Below are 18,084 nucleotides of genomic sequence, written 5' to 3' on the forward strand. Positions count from 1 at the left end.
ACTGCACTGAAAGTTTTTTTTACATAAGCACCAATTTTTATTCATAAATATTATCAGCGAGGCAAGGTGTGTTTCAAGGAATCAGTCCGTGTTATCAGGGTTATCTAATTTGGGGCGCAGGCAGAGATCCTTGTGGTGTTATTTAAATCCCATTTGATTTCTGTAAGGTTGTTACATATGTCATCACTTCTGCATTAACCTTAGTGAACTGCTTCTTCTCTCCTGTATTCTTAGCCAGGCTATAGGATGTTCAACTTTGTAGCTCTTTTCAAAGGACCAGTTTTTCCTTCTGGCGGTTCTGTTGTTTTTCTGTTCTCTCATTTATCTCTGCTCTCATCTTGATTTCCTTCCTTCTATTGGTGTTGGGTTTAGTTTGCACTTCTGTTTGTGTTTCCCGAAAATGTGAAATTCTGTTGTTGATCTCCCCAAAGTTCCCCAAGGTTGCAATTCTCACTCCAGCATTTGGAGAGAACCACTGCATAAGCTCTTAGGGAAAGTGGGACTGCTGCTTAGATGAAGTCCTGACGATAATTGACTCTCAGTCTTTGAAATCGAATGGAGTTTGCGCTGCTGATTTTCAGAACTGTTTGGGTCTAGTGACCCCTGTGTTCCTTCCAGTTTCTCCCGATGGAAATGGTGATATTTATCCTGGGACTATCCCTTCTTTATATTTTGACAGCAGAGAACTTGTTAGGAGTTTCACAAATCAACAATCAGAGGAGACGTTTTTCCTTACAGCAGCCCATGCCTGTCACTGACTTGACGAGAACTGGTACCATACTCCACAGTGATGCCTGTCATCAGCTGAGGTGCAGCTTAGGGGAAATTGGTACCCTGGCTAGGTAAAATTGTGATCTCAGCTGAGTATATTTGTGATGAGGCTGACCGTTAGGTAAAGAGGTGTGTTGGGCTGTGTCCCTTTCACTTGAAAGTGGATGGGGTCTGTTACTGGTTGTGACCCACGGAAGAAAAAGCAAGATTCACAGTGCTGGTTCCTAGGCCAGAAGTTAAGAAACAGGCATCTTCCATTTCGCTAGCCTCTGTATGACTCTTTTGGGATTCCTGGGACACGTGTTCGGAGTCTGAGCGTCCTGAGGCCACAGTGCTGCAGTGGCCATTGACAGATGTCCGGTTGAAAGGATCAGCCAAGACCAGCCATCCCGTCATCCCTGCCAAGGCACCAGGCATGTGAATGTAGACATGTGTACAAGGCTTTTACATCCTTTGTCATATTTGTTCCTAGATATTTGATTCTTTTAGTTACTCTTGTGAATTTTTTTCTTGATTTCTTCTGATTGTTTATTGCTTGTGCATAGAAACACTACTGATTTTGGGGTATTGATCTTGTACACTGCCACTTTGCTGAATTCATTTATTAACTTGAAGAGTTTTATTGCAGATTTTTCAAGGTTTTCTGCATATAGGATCACATTACTTGCAAATGAGGAAAACATTACTGCTTCTCCTTCCAATTTGCATGCCTTTTTATTTCTTTTTCTTCATGAATTGCTCAGGCAAGAGACTCCAGTACAATGTTGAAAAACAGTGGTGACAGTGGGCATCCTTGTCTTGTTCCTGATCTTAGAGGGAAAGCTTTCAGTTTCTCAGTGTTACATAGGATGTTAGCTGTGGGCTTTTTATATATGCCTTTTTTCATGTTGAGGAAGTTTCCTTCTGTTCCTAGCGTTTTAAGTGTTTTTATCAAGAAAGAATGCTGGATTTTGTCAAATGCCTTTTCTGCATCAATTGAAATAATCATTTGTGTTTTTCCCTTCAATTTGTTAATGTGATATATTACATTAATTCATCTTCTTATGTTGAACCAGCCTTGCATACCAGCATAAATCCCACTCGATCATGGGTTATATGTGGTTTGCTAGTATTTCTTGAGGAATTTTGCATCTATATTCATAAGAGATACTGGTCTGTAGTTTTCTTATATTGTGGTATCTTTTTGTGGGGCTTTTGAAGGAGGGTGATGTTGGCCTCATAGAATGTGTTAAGGAGTGTTCCCTCCTCTTCAATATTTTGGAGGCATTTGAGCAGAACTGGAGGTAAGTCTTCTTGGGAGAATTTGGTAGAATCCCCTGTGAAGCTAGCTGGTCCAGGGATTTCCTTTGTTGGGAGTTTTTTTTTAATGCTAATTCAATCTCTTTATTAACACTTGTTGGTTGAGATCCTCTATTTCTGCTTGAGTTAATGCAGGTAGTTTGAATGTTTAAGACTTCTTTTACCTCTACTAAGTTATCCTGCTTATTGGCATACTGTTGTTCATAGTTTCCTTTTATAATCTTTTCTTAATTTCAGTGAGGTTGGTACTAATGTCCCCTTTTCATTTCTGCGCTTTACTTGCATCCTCTCTCTGTTTCTTTGTCAGTCTAGCTGAAGGTTTGTCAATTTTATTGATCTTTTCAAAACACCAACTTTTGCTTTTGTTGATTCTCTCTATTGTTTATTTATTTTTTGTTTTATATTTCATTTATCTCCACTCTAATCTTTGTTATTTCCTTCCTTTTGCTCATTTTGGGTTTAGCTCCTCATTTTCAGGTTAAATGTAAACCTACTAGGCATGCCCACCCTTTAGGTTTGCCTGAAGTCTCACCTTATTTGCATCCTGTCAATGTGGAAAGAGCTAAGTGGGATGAATGCAGTAGAAAACTTAAAAAAATCCTGCTAAAATGACTCATTAATTAAGTATATTTCTCTCTATATAGATATGCACAAAGATATAATTTATTAGAAGTAAAAAAATAAGAGATGGAAGTGTATAGATTTCTGCCTGAGTTTTCAAAGGCTTCCAAAGAGGTTGCAACAGATGTAACGAATAAACTTATAAGATTTGACTCCCCATTCTTTTTTTATAACTTTAATTTGAAAAAGATATTCACACTAATCAAGGGTTGGCTAGCCACAAATGACAAAATTTGCCTTGCCTTGAAACACACAACTGTAGGATTTGAAAAATTAATGGCAAGGGTAAAAAAAAAAACAACTCAGGGCTTTAATATGATATGTGAAGTTTAAATAAAGTGTAAGACTCATTCATGTGTGTAAAATGCCCAAACTTTAACTTAGTGTGACTGTGGTACTAACAACACATTATGTCCTATACAGCTCAGCCAAGGGCACATTTAGGGCACTGAGAAGTGCCCCTCAGAAGAATCTGGAAGGAAAGACTTCTGTCTCTCCAAATCAAAAGTATGCTCTTTGTCATTTTTAATAAGGGGACCGGGTCCAACGCCTCGGCCAGGAGGGAGGGCAGGAGGTGCCATCAGGAGCCGTGCGGGAGCCTTTGCTTCCAGAGCCTGCCTGGGAAGCCGCCTTTCCTCGGGGAGGGAGGGTGCTGTGCTGATGGAAGGTCCGAACTGCTGCTCCCACCAGCCACCTGGGGTTATGGGGCACTTCAAATATGCTAGCATGACTGAACAGCAAAATTGTTACTTTAATTTTATTTTAATTCACCTAAATTAAATGTCCATGTGGCCAGCAACTATAGCATCAGCGGGCATGGTGTAGGCTTACTGAGCACCCCTCTTTCATCCCTCAACACTCTTCTACCTGTCTCAGGGTCGCTAGTGAGACCAGAGGCCAGGCCTCACGATCCCTTCATCTGTACGACACAAGCCATGACCAAGCAACTGTCTCTGCATGTAAGACAATGGCAGTTGGCACACTCCCCAGGGAGCAGAGCTCTCTGCAGGGTATACAGGCCAGTGGGTGCCCAGCTCTGCTTGGGCTCGATGGGCTGGCCTGACAAGGGAGGGGGAGCCCCGAGGTGCAGTGGAGGGGAGAGGGGGAGCCCCAAGGTGCAGTGGAGGAGGGAGGGGATACCCAAGGTGTAGTGCAGGAGGAATGGGGACCCCCGAGGTGCAGTGGAGGAGGGGGGAAGGAGGCTCGGGGTGCCGTGCCGCAACCCTTCTCTGCCGCAGAGTGGGGCCCTGCTAAGTCTGACCTAGGAACCCGCTCACAGCATATCCTCACTCATCACCCACTTGCAGCCAACACCTGACTTGGGAGCGAAGCCAGACAGCAGAGAGAGGCACTGAAGTCCAAGCAAAAGTGCCCGTAGTAGGATGCACGTGCAGAAGGAGAGGAGTGCACGGGGCTAGCCTCCCCGGGCTGGGCCTCGGGGACAGGGTGTTTGCAGGTGATGTGGAAAACAAACCATCCAGCAGGCTCACCAGCTCATTTTCCAAACAAAACGTGGCTGTGGGCCAGCGAGTGCGCATCCTGGAAGCACGACCCGCGCTGGCCACTCGGCAGGGACGGGGCAGAGCCCTTGGGGGGTCTGGCAGGACCCCGCGGGAGACGACCTCTTGTGCCCCAGAACCCCGGTTCCACTCTTGCGGACCCTTCCCCAAAGAACTCCCAGGGCGGCTGCTCAGGAGCCGCCGGGGGCCCAGGGCGCCGAGGGGGAGGCACGGAGGCTACCCAGGGCCCTGGGGACTGGGGAAGGGGAGCACGGGCCGTGGGAGCTGGCAAAGGCGCTAATGTGCACACAGGCACATGGTCGTGCTATGAAAACCGGAATGGGAAGGAAACAAAAAAACAAGTATATTGCGTAGACATAGATATGAAATAGAAATGAAAAATGCATTCTCACAAAAGAATTTGAGGACACAAAAGGAAGCTTCCCACTGTCATGGTTTCTGTTGGGGTTGGGGGGAAGTGGGAGCTGCCCAGTAATGATTGCTGTGTAAAACTTACCCCTAAAACTGAGTGGCTTAAAATAGCAATGATCACTTTACGATTCTTATGGCTTCGCTGGCGGGAATGTTTCTGGCCTGGGGTGGTGAGAGCAGGTGGGGGCTGGAAGGTGTCTCTCTCTGGCAGTCTCAGCCCCACCTGGCACGGGCGGCTTGGGCTTCCCCCCAGCATGGTGGCATCAGGGAAGTCCCACTGCAGGCACTGTGGCCAGGGCTCCTGTGGGTATTCCTTCAAAGAGGATGGGGGTGGCATCACCTCTTCTGACCTAACCTCTGAAGTCAGGAAGTATCACTTCCACAGCCTTCTGCTGGAAACAAGCAAGTACTAAAGCCATCCATAATCAAGAGGGGAATTAGAATCCATCTTTTATGGGGCAGGCAAGGTTCTGGAAATACATGTGACCTGCAATGTAGGTGCTGCTCTGGTAGGAAAACACGGTCTTCAGTCCGCCCTGTGGCCACAGCCCACAGCCCTTCAGCATGCAGAATGAACCCATGCCTTTCCAGGAAACCCCAGGAGGCTCACCCCAACGTGGCTTCAATGTCATGCTTGAGGTCCAAGCATGACATCATCTAAACGTTTGCTGGGTGCAGTTTCTCTAGGACAGCACCTTGAGCACTACTTTTTCTTTTTTTAACTTTTATTGGAAAATATTCATGCACATACAGTCCATCCATAGTATACAATGACTCACAATATCACATAGTTGTGTAGTCATCACCATGATCACTTTTAGAACATTTGCATCAGTCCAGAAAAAGAAATAAAAAGGAAAAAGAAAAAACTCATACATCCCATCCCCTGACCCCTCCCTCTCATTGACCACTAGTATTTCAATCTACCCAATTTATTTTACCCCTTACCCCCCCCCCGTCATATTTATCCATATCTTTTTACTCATCTGTCCATACCTTGGATAGAGGAGTGTCAGCCACAAGGTTTTCACAATCACACAGTCACAATGTGAAAGCTATATAGTTATGCAATCATCTTCAAGAATCAAGGCTACTGGAACTCAGCTCAACAGTTTCCGGTAATTCCCTCCAGCCACTCCAATTCACCAGGAACTAAAAAGGGATATCCCATATGATGCATAAGAATAACCTCCAGGTTAACCTCTCAACTCTATTTGAAATCTCTCAGTCACTGAAACTTTATTTTTTCTCATTTCTCTCTTCCCCTTTTTGGTCAAGAAGGCTTTCTCAATCCCATGATGCCAGGTCCTGGCTTATCCCTGGGAGTCAGGACCCACATTGTCAGGAAGATTTACATCCCTTGGAGTCATGCTCCACATAGGGGAGGGGGAGGGCAGTGAGTTCACCCGCCAAGTGGGCTTAGAGGCCACATCTGAACAACAAAAGAGGTTTTCTGGTGGTGACTCTTATGCATAATTATAAGTAGGCTTAGCTTATCCTTTGCATGAATAAATTTCATAAGGGTCGAACCTCAAGATTGAGGGCTCAGCTTATTGACTTGGGTGTTCCCACTTCTTGCAAGAATATCAGGAACTCCCCAGATGGGGAAGCTGAATATCTACTCCTTTCTCCCCAGCCCCCCAAGGGGACTTTGCAAACACTTTTTTATTCTCTACCCAAATTACTCTGGGATGTATTGGGGCATCACACTAACCTGAACAAACCAATCAGATCTCACATCCTATTCAAGATTCCATGTAATTATGGTGTTCAAATAAACTGACCATACAAGTTAAATTAGATAATGTGCTACCCAAAATAGAAATTTTGCGCCAAATAAACATCTCTCCCTTTGGTCTCACACAGAAGTTGAAGTTTTAAAATACAGACCATATCATCCTTTATTAGTCTTATCCAGATTAGCTTCATTCATATCTCTACTCAGTCTTTTTTTCAACTTTTTAAATATCCTTTTTGGGGTAATGCTGACTTGCAGAGATTCAGAGCTCTAATCTGTGTCTCAGGTGTCACATAAATACCTGGAATTTCTGGGAACAACTAGGTTATATACAAACAGCTCAGTATTTAGAGATAACAGTTATAACTCCTAAACTGCTGTGAGAGCTTACAATCTGTGACCCTTTACAATAAGCCCCAACCTGATAACCCATTTCTCGACTTCAGTTCATGGAGTTATCTTACAGATGGTTCTTCTGAGGGAGGCATATTTGTCCTTTTGACATTTCATTCAACATATTGTCCTCAAGGTTAATCCACCTAGCTGTGTGCCTCACTTCATTCCTTCTTGCAGCTGCTCAGTTGTCCATTGTATGTATACACCATAGTTCTATCTTCCTTTCCTCAGTCGTTGTACCCTTTGGACCACCTTCACCCATGCAGATCACAAACACTGCATGCAAATGCCCATTCATGTCCCCACACTCAGTTCCTCCAGGTATACACTGAGCAACAGGGTTGTAGGATCCAACCCCACCCCCAGTCTCCTGCAGAACCACCACCCGGCCCTCCAAGGGGCTGCACCTCTCGGCTTCCCTACAAACAGTGAATGGATACATCTTTCTCTGCATTTTCTTTAGCACTTATTTTCCTCTGTTCTTCTTTAGAGTTTTATTTGCATACCAAACAATCCAACCTAAGTATGCAGACATGCTTCACCACCATGATCTTTATGAAGACATTTCCTTTTTTTCCATAAAGAATCCATACTGCTCCCCCATGCCCCCTGCCTGTTGACATTTGGTTTTGGCATAATGCCTTTGTTACATTCAGCAGAAGCATTACAATGTTACTGTTGACTATAGATCCTAGTTTGCGTTGATTGTACTTTTTCCTGTATACTATCCATTCTCAACACTTTGCAATGTCGATGTTCATTTGTTCTCCCCCCATGCAAACATGTTTTTATATTTGTATATTTAATCACCATCACTGTCCACTCTAGGCATTCCTGAGTTATACCATTTCCATCTTAATCCTTTCCTTCTGGTGTCATACATGCCTCAAGCCCTTTCCCATCAACCACACTAGTCTCATTCTTCTTGAGTCAAAGTCCTGTGCACCAGAGGGATAACGTACCCCCAATCGGATCCACAAAGGGTACAAGGATGAGACATCGGGCAGCTGTCACTCACTCCCTGTCCCAAATGGAGAACGGAGAGCACACCGTCATCACTGGTCCCTGGCAATCCTAGAATCCAGCCAAGCAGCTATTATGCTACTTGATTAGGACTCGGTCCCCCCACATCTGTGGCCTTGGGCTCTGCCTTCCATGCTTGTGCCCCCAGAAAAAGTAGCCTGTATTTACAGCTGAGTAGTTTTCTTAGCCTGCTGTGTGCCCATAAAACTTTCAGAAGTCCTTCTGCTAAATGGAGAGGGCCTGCAAAGGACATTCTTAGAAGGAGGCCTTTTGTCTGTCTGAAAGTATCTACAAGTGCTTCCTTAGATCTTTTGAGGTCCTAATATGGGATTTTACTTTAGCACTGAAGTCATTTCTTTATTTGAAAATGGAAGAGCCTGAACAGGTTTATAGGTGAATGGAGATAAACTAAGGAAGAGACTGAAGGAGAGCGAGAGTATCTAATGGAAAGTAAGGATATCCACCGTAGGAGAAAGGAATGGAATCCAAGACAGGGTCTCTGGGAGAGAATCAGAATGCTTTAGCTTTTTTTCACACACCTTACGACAGACGTAAGTGTCAGGGTAGGATCTTTTCTGTTTGGATAAAACTAAAGGAACAGTTACTTCTCTTCAAACATACATTTCAAACAAACAAAATTTATGGAATTTAAATTTAAACAATACCATGTAGACATCAAACTCATCCAGGCATCTGAAAAGGGATTCAGCAATGGGCCACAGAGAAAGCATGAAGCAAACCGTGGAAAAAGACCGTTCACCTCCAGATAAGGCTCTCATGTCATTGAAAGCAGCTCTATTTCCCCCCTCCAGGCTGAACCTTGAATACAATGATTTAACAAGGAACAAATAAGTAAGCATAGAAAAAGTCAAGTTAAATTCTTTACAATACAGGTTGGCTAGTATTAAGAAGAATGGACCCAGTTTGTTTTTCCTCTTTAAAGGCAAAAATGAAATCATTTAGTGAAATGGAAATATCATCTATCCCACTTAAAATATTTTACAATGAAAGAGTGGGCAATATAATGACATTGCTGATGTTTTTTATGTTTATTACAAGAGAATAAAATTGAAAACTTTTCTCAACAAAACTGAATCTAACATAAAAAACTCCAAAGGCATAAACATTAGTGATCAAAAATAAGTTAACTTAAACTAGCCCTTTTGCAGCTGTTATGAGTTCAAAGGCTTACAAAAGCTGAGTTAATCTTCTGTTACTGGAATCACAGTGACATCTAGTGGTCACAGCAGCTTTACAAGAATTACTGAATGGCACAAGGACACAGGAACCAATTCCAAGAGGCTCACATAGGCCAGAAAATGACCGCAGCCAGGACTGAACACAAAGTTTATTTTAAAAATATGTATGTTATAATGACAACTTCTTAAAAAACAAAAAACACAACTCTACCAAATAAGGACTCATGGGAACAAAAAAAGAGTAGAGATTAATAATTTTTTTTCATGCTATTTCCTGACAATACAGTATATAACATGAGAAGATCCTATTTTTTGATACAGTTCCAGATATACATATATATATCTACAAGGAAAAAACAGGGAGCACTAACCAGTTTTATATCATGAGCAGAAATATCTCAAATATTTGCAATTTAGTATCTGAAAAACTATGTAGCTCTCAAGTGAACATTATTTTTTCAGGTTCTAAGTGTTATAAATATTCTGAATTTTTAAGAATAAACAATGAAATTTTGTTATTTTTTAACAAAAAATCTGAAACTTCTATGAAAACTCAAATGTAAAAGCAATATTAATATAAGTAGCAAAAAGCTAAACCAAACAAGCAAGCAAAAATCCTAAAAGCAAGAACTAAGAATAAATCCCAGGATGCAATGCCTTATTCCAAAACTGCACTTGACACATAGCTAGAGAATGAAGCCTCAGATAAACTGTAGAGACCTCAAGTCTACCCTCGTCTATTAGTTACTATCACAGGACTTTCCTTATAAGACCACTTAAAGATTCTCAAGGTAAGAATGCTCCTTCGTTGCCTTCTGCAGTTAGCCCTGGGGATAAATTATTCAAATACGACCAATGCTTTCTTCCATCTTCATTTCTATAAAAGTATAATTTATATATGGTAAAGAGCATTAAGCTTAAGTATACAGCTCAAATATCTTTTACACCCACCCATACCTGGGAACACACACTCAGGCATAGACCTGCCTCTCGGGCATCTCAGCAGAGCCCTGTCCTTGCCCAGCCAACATGGGCCTCACTGCCCTCAAAGTACTGATCTCAACCACCAGACATTGGTTTTAACCGTATTTTGAACTTCATGTGGACATATTATACACACTCTTTTGTGTACGTACTCTACATGAACATACAATACGCAATCTTCTGGGCCTGGCTTGTTTTTTAGGGGTGGGGTGGGGCTGTATGGTACGGGAATGGAACCCGGGTCTCCTGCGTGGAAGGCCAGCATTCTGCCTTTTAGTGTCTGAAAAATTATGTAGCTCTCAAGTGATCATTATTTTTTCAGGTTCTAAGGTTATAAATATTCTGAATTTTTAAAAATATACAATGAAATTTTGTTTTTTTAACAAAAAAAATCTGAATCTTCTATGAAAACTCCTGCACCCTTGCATGGCTTCCTTCACTCACCTGTCAGTGAAATTCATCTATGTTGCTTTGTGTTCTTTCATTCTTCTCAGTATCCTATTATGTGAAAGTACTGTAATTTGATTTACCTATTCAACTGTGGGTAGATATTTAGGTTGCTCAGTTTTGGGCTATTCTGGATAAAGTTCCTGTGCTATTATCAGATGTTATCTTTTTTCATAGATCTAAGTACTCATTTCTCTTGGGTTTATCCCCAAGAGTCAGGAACTGTTTTAACAATGCCAGACAGATTTACAGATTAGTTCTATCAAATGAGAGCACCACGTTTGCACCAACACAGGATGATGTCAGTACTGCTAACTTTAGCCATCCTAATAGGGTATGGCAGTAATTTATTGTAGCATAAACTTGTATTTCTCCAAAGGCTAACAATTCTGAGCGCTTTTTCACGTGATTATTTGCCATTTGGATAACTTAATTGATGAAGTTTCTTTTGATCATTTTAAAATGAGTTGTCTTTTTAATTACAGTCTGTTCTTTAAGCATTCTGCATGAGACCATTATTGAATATATGCATTGGAAAAATCTATTCCCAGTTTGTAGCTTGTCTTAACATTTAATGTTGTTATGAATGAACAAAAATTATTGATTTTAATAAAGTGAAAGTTATCAATCTTTTCTTTTGGGCAGTTTTTGTGTCCCTTTCGGAAAATCTTTGTGAAAGAAAATGAAGATATTCTCTTTCCTTCTAGAAGATTTATTGTTTTACATTGAATTCTAATTACATTTTGAATATGATATGAGATAGGGGTCAAAGTATACTGGTTTACTTGCTTGTTATTTTTGTTTTTACCAAAAGGATACCTAATTTGATGTAACACCATTGTGAAAACTAGTTCACAATGGGCTCTGTGCTATAAACCAGACGATAGAGCTGTGCCAGTTTCTGGACTCTTCATTGTGTTTCTCTGGTCTGTGTGTCCCTGCTTATTTCAATAAATCAATTTTTAAATTATTTTTTATTGTGAAAAATAATATATATATATATATACAAGAAAGCAAGAAATTTCAAAGGACACCACAACAATTAGTTATAGAACAGATTCCAAAGTTTTGTGTGGGTTACAGTTTATTTCAGGTTTTTCCTTCTGGCTGCTCCAAGACACAGGAGACTAAAAGAAATATCAATATATCTGTTAAATCCTATCTTCTCTGTTATGATTTCACCTTCCCCTTTGACCCTTCTCCCACTCTTTAGGGGTACATGGGCTATGCCCATTCTAACTTTTTCATGTTTGATAATGTGGGATGGGGTATAGAACTAGTTCATCTTCTGGAGAGGCTGATCCCTCTGGGTTTTGGGACTTATTTGGCCTAGAACCCATCTTTGCAGGCTTCTGGAAAGGAATCAGAGGTTATGGAACCTTTATAGAACCTCAGATAAAGCCCTAGGTATAAAGGACTGGTAGGAATGGTTTTGGTTGGTGTGCTGGTTTGAATCTGTTCCGTACCCCAGAAAAGTCAGGTTCTTTAATTCTTATTCAATAATGCTGGATAAGAGTTTTTTGATGCTTTCCATGGAGATGTGACTCATCCAATTGTGGGTGATAACACTGACTAGATGGTTTCCATGGACATGTGTCTCCACCCATACAAGGTGGGGTTGCTTACCAGAGCCCTTTAAGAGGGAACAATTTTGGAAAAGGCTTTAGAGTCCACACAGCCAGAGACCTTTGGAGATGAAGAAGAATCCCAGGGTGGCTTCAGGAAACAAGAAGCCTGGAGAGAAAGCTAGCAGTCTTTGCCATGTGCCCTTCCAGTTGAGAGAAAAATCCCAAACTTTATCAGCCTTTCTTGGGCAAAGGTTGGTGCCTCACTTTGGACATTTTCATAGCCTTGCCTTAATTTGGACATTTTCAGGGCCTTAGAACTGTAAACTTGCAGTTTAATAAATCCCTTTGAAAAGCAGATGTTTCTGGTGTATTGTATTCTCTCAGCTTGAACACTAGAGGTTTCACAAACCATGGTTATTAGTAACATCTCTCGCATCAGAGTAGCCTCCAGAGCTGCCTCTGGGCTCTATTTGAACTCTCTTTGCCACTGATACCTTATTTGCTACAATTATTTCCCCTCTTGGTCAGGAAGCCATTGTCAATCACACAGTGCCAGAGAGGCTTTCTTCCCTGGATGTCATGTCCCATGTAGGGGGAAAGTAATGGTTTTACTTGCAGATTCAGGCTTAGAGAGAGAGGCCACATCTGAGCAATAAAAGAGGTCCTCTGGAAGTAACTCTTAGGTATAACTATAGGTAGATTTAGCTTCTCTGCTTCATCAATAAGTTTCACAAGAGCAAGCCTCAAGATTAAGGGCTCAGCCTATTAACTTTGGAGTCCCTAATGTCTGAGACAGTATCAGAGGGTTCCCCGGCCGTAGAGTTTGATAGTTCCATATTTTTTTTTATAATGATAGTTTTATTATTATAAATGGATACAAATAAGAAGCCAAAAAAAAAAAAGAGAGAGAGAGACTAATTGAACAAGTGATCTGGGAGGATCTCAAAAGCCAGCTTCCTTACATCCTCCCCACGAGGAGTCAGAATGCGTCACCCTCTCGATGCAGTGACATAGCTTATCAATCATGGAAGGCCACCCATGCTTCAAGCGTCCTGAGTTTATATGAGAAACAGTAGAAACCTTATAGGGAGGCTGTGAAATGTGGAAATGTATGCACCCGGTCTAAAAAAAAAAGTTGGTTTTCAATCTCCTGTATATCTCCTGTGACACACCAATTGTGGGTATGACCTTTTGATTAGACAGGGGTGTGATTCTGTCCATTCAGGGTGGGTCTGGATTAGTCTACTGGAGTCCTTTAAAAGGGGAGACATTTTGGAGAAAGCACAGTTACTTCAGAGCTGACACAGACTCAGAGATGTGTAGATGCTTGGAGTGCCAGAAGAGAGAGCAGATGCCTAGACACAGATGTTTGGAGACGCAGAGTCCAGCACATCACCATGGGCCTTCCTATGAGATGCTATGCACACCTGAACCCAGAGTTTTGCCCCAGAGGAGGTAAGTGATACCCAAGATGCTTAGAGAGGAAATTGCTGGAATCAGAAGCTGAAGGCAACAGAACCAGGAACAAGGACCAGCAGAAACCAGCCACATGCTTTCCCATGTGACAGACATTGGTCCTTTCTTGAGTCAATGTATCTTTTTCTGGATGCCTTAGTTTGGACATTTTAAGTCCTTGGAACTGTAAACTTTCAATTTAAAAAGTTGAGTTTAAAAAAGCTGATTGATTTCTGGTATATTGCATTCTAGCAGCTTTAGCAAACTAAAATACATCCCTTTGTCATACCTGTTTCTCCCGCCTTCCAATTTTATGGGCTGCCTTAATTTTTTCTCTTTGTTTTCTGTTTTATTTTCTTCAGTTTCTTAATGTATAAATTATCCATATATTTTTTTTGCTCTTTTTTTATTTTTTTATTTTTATTAACAGAAAGAAAGGAAAAAAAGAAATTAACACAACATTTAGAAATCATACCGTTCTACATATGCACACAGTAATTCTCAACATCATCACATAGATGGATGATCATCGTTTCTTAGTACATTTGCATTGGTTTAGAGGAACTAGCAACACAACAGAAAAAGATATAAATGTTAATATAGAGAAAAGAAATAAAAGTAGTAATAATAGTAAAAAACAAAACAACAAAAAACCCTATAGCTCAGATGCAGCTTCATTCAGTGTTTTAACATGATTACTTTACAATTAGGTATTATTGTGCTGTCCATTTTTGAGTTTTTGTATCTAGTCCTGTTGCACAGTCTGTATCCCTTCCGCTCCAATTACCCATTGTCTTACCCTGTTTCAAACTCCTGCTGGACTCTGTTACCAATGACATATTCCAAGTTTATTCTCGAATGTCGGTTCACATCAGTTGGACCAAACAGTATTTGTTGTTTAGTTTTTGGCTAGACTCACTCAGCATAATGTTCTCTAGGTCCATCCATGTTATTACATGCTTCATAAGTTTATCCTGTCTTAAAGCTGCATAATATTCCATCGTATGTATATACCACAGTTTGTTTAGCCACTTGTCTGTTGATGGACATTTTGGCTGTTTCCATCTCTTTGCAATTGTAAATAATGCTGCTATAAACATTGGTGTGCAAATGTCCGTTTGTGTCTTTGCCCTTAAGTCCTTTGAGTAGATTCCCAGCAATGGTATTGCTGGGTCGTGTGGCAATTCTATATTCAGCTTTTTGAGGAACCGGCAAACTGCCTTCCACAGTGGTTGCACCATTTGACATTCCCACCAACAGTGGATAAGTGTGCCTCTTTCTCCGCATCCTCTCCAGCACTTGTCATTTTCTGTTTTGTTGATAATGGCCATTCTGGTGGGTGTGAGATGATATCTCATTGTGGTTTTGATTTGCATTTCTCTAATGGCCAGGGACATTGAGCATCTCTTCATGTGCCTTTTGGCCGTTTGTATTTCCTCTTATGAGAGGTGTCTGTTCAAGTCTTTTTCCCATTTTGTAATTGGGTTGGCTGGCTTTTTGTTGTTGAGTTGAACAATCTCTTTATAAATTCTGGATACTAGACCTATATCTGATATGTCGTTTCCAAATATTGTCTCCCATTGTGTAGGCTGTCTTTCTACTTTCTTGATGAAGTTCTTTGATGCACAAAAGTGTTTAATTTTGAGGAGTTCCCATTTATTTATTTCCTTCTTCAGTGCTCTTGCTTTAGGTTTAAGGTCCATAAAACCGCCTCCAGTTGTAAGATTCATAAGATATCTCCCAACATTTTCCTCTAACTGTTTTATGGTCTTAGACCTAATGTTTAGATCTTTGATCCATTTTGAGTTAACTTTTGTATAGGGTGTGAGACATGGGTCTTCTTTCATTCTTTTGCATATGGATATCCAGTTCTCTAGGCACCATTTATTGAAGAGACTGTTCTGTCCCAGGTGAGTTGGCTTGACTGCCTTATCAAAGATCAAATGTCCATAGATGAGAGGGTCTATATCTGAGCACTCTATTCGATTCCATTGGTCGATATATCTATCTTTATGCCAATACCATGCTGTTTTGACCACTGTGGCTTCATAATATGCCTTAAAGTCAGGCAGCGCAAGACCTCCAGCTTCATTTTTTTTCTTCAAGATGTTTTTAGCAATTCGAGGCACCCTGCCCTTCCAGATAAATTCGCTTATTGGTTTTTCTATTTCTGAAAAATAAGTTGTTGGGATTTTAATTGGTATTGCATTGAATCTGTAAATCAATTTAGGTAGGATTGACATCTTAACTATATTTAGTCTTCCAATCCATGAACACGGTATGCCCTTCCATCTATTTAGGTCTTCTGTGATTTCTTTTAACAGTTTTTTGTAGTTTTCTTTATATAGGTTTTTTGTCTCTTTAGTTAAATTTATTCCTAGGTATTTTATTCTTTTAGTTGCAATTGTAAATGGGATTCGTTTCTTGATTTCCCCCTCAGCTTGTTCATTACTAGTGTATAGAAATGCTACAGATTTTTGAATGTTGATCTTGTAACCTGCTACTTTGCTGTACTCATTTATTAGCTCTAGTAGTTTTGTTGTGGATTTTTCCATGTTTTCGACGTATAGTATCATATCGTCTGCAAACAGTGATAGTTTTACTTCTTCCTTTCCAATTTTGATGCCTTGTATTTCTTTTTCTTGTCTAATTGCTCTGGCTAGAACCTCCAACACAATGTTGGATAATAGTGGTGATAGTGGACATTCTTGTCCTGTTCCTGATCTTAGGGGGAAAGTTTTCAATTTTTCCCCATTGAGGATGATATTAGCTGTGGGTTTTTCATATATTCCCTCTATCATTTTAAGGAAGTTCCCTTGTATTCCTATCCTTTGAAGTGTTTTCAACATGAAAGGATGTTGAATCTTTTCAAATGCCTTCTGTGCATCAATTGAGATGATCATGTGATTTTTCTGCTTTGATTTGTTGATATGGTGTATTACATTAATTGATTTTCTTATGTTGAACCATCCTTGCATACCTGGGATGAATCCTACCTCGTCATGATGTATAATTCTTTTAATGTGTTGTTGGATACGATTTGCTAGAATTTTATTGAGGATTTTTGCATCTATATCCATTAGAGAGATTGGTCTGTAGTTTTCTTTTTTTGTAATATCTTTGCCTGGTTTTGGTATGAGGGTGATGTTGGCTTCATAGAATGAATTAGGTAGTTTTCCTTCCACTTCAATTTTTTTGAAGAGTTTGAGCAGAGTTGGTACTAATTCTTTCTGGAATGTTTGGTAGAATTCACATGTGAAGCCATCTGGTCCTGGACTTTTCTTTTTAGGAAGCTTTTGAATGACTAATTCAATTTCTTTACTTGTGATTGGTTTGTTGAGGTCATCTATTTCTTCTTGAGTCAAAGTTGGTTGTTCATGTCTTTCCAGGAACCCGTCCATTTCATCTAAATTGTTGTATTTATTAGCATAAAGTTGTTCATAGTATCCTGTTATTACCTCCTTTATTTCTGTGAGGTCAGTAGTTATGTCTCCTCTTCCATTTCTGATCTTATTTATTTGCATCCTCTCTCTTCTTCTTTTTGTCAATCTTGATAAGGGCCCATCAATCTTATTGATTTTCTCATAGAACCAACTTCTGGTCTTATTGATTTTCTCTATTGTTTTCATGTTTTCAATTTCATTTATTTCTGCTCTGATCTTTGTTATTTCTTTCCTTTTGCTTGCTTTGGGGTTAGTTTGCTGTTCTTTCTCCAGTTCTTCCAAGTGGACAGTTAATTCCTGCATTTTTGCCTTTTCTTCTTTTCTGATATAGGCATTTAGGGCAATAAATTTCCCTCTTAGCACTGCCTTTGCTGCATCCCATAAGTTTTGATACGTTGTGTTTTCATTTTCATTCGCCTCAAGGTATTTACTAATTTCTCTTGCAATTTCTCCTTTGACCCACTCGTTGTTTAAGAGTGTGTTGTTGAGTCTCCACGTATTTGTGAATTTTCTGGCACTCCGCCTATTATTGATTTCCAACTTCATTCCTTTATGATCCGAGAAAGTGTTGTGTATGATTTCAATCTTTTTAAATTTGTTAAGACTTGCTTTGTGACCCAGCATATGGTCTATCTTTGAGAATGATCCATGAGCACTTGAGAAAAAGGTGTATCCTGCTGTTGTGGGATGTAATGTCCTATAAATGTCTGTTAAGTCTAGCTCCTTTATAGTAATATTCAGATTCTCTATTTCTTTATTGATCCTCTGTCTAGATGTTCTGTCCATTGATGAGAGTGGGGAATTGAAGTCTCCAACTATTATGGTATTTGTGTCTATTTCCCTTTTCAGTGTTTGCAGTGTATTCCTCACGTATTTTGGGGAATTCTGGTTTGGTGCGTAAATATTTATGATTGTTATGTCTTCTTGTTTAATTGTTCCTTTTATTAGTAGATAGTGTCCTTCTTTGTCTCTTTTAACTGTTTTACATTTGAAGTCTAACTTGTTGGATATTCGTATAGCCACTCCTGCTATTTTCTGGTTGTTATTTGCATGAAATATCTTTTCTCAACCTTTCACTTTCAACCTATGTTTATCTTTGGGTCTAAGATGTGTTTCCTGTAGACAGCATATAGAAGGATCCTGTTTTTTAATCCATTCTGCCAGTCTATGTCTTTTGATTGGGGAATTTAGTTCATTAACATTTAGTGT

Source organism: Tamandua tetradactyla, chromosome 3 (genome assembly GCF_023851605.1).
Source record: "Tamandua tetradactyla isolate mTamTet1 chromosome 3, mTamTet1.pri, whole genome shotgun sequence".
Classification (NCBI taxonomy): domain Eukaryota; kingdom Metazoa; phylum Chordata; class Mammalia; order Pilosa; family Myrmecophagidae; genus Tamandua; species Tamandua tetradactyla.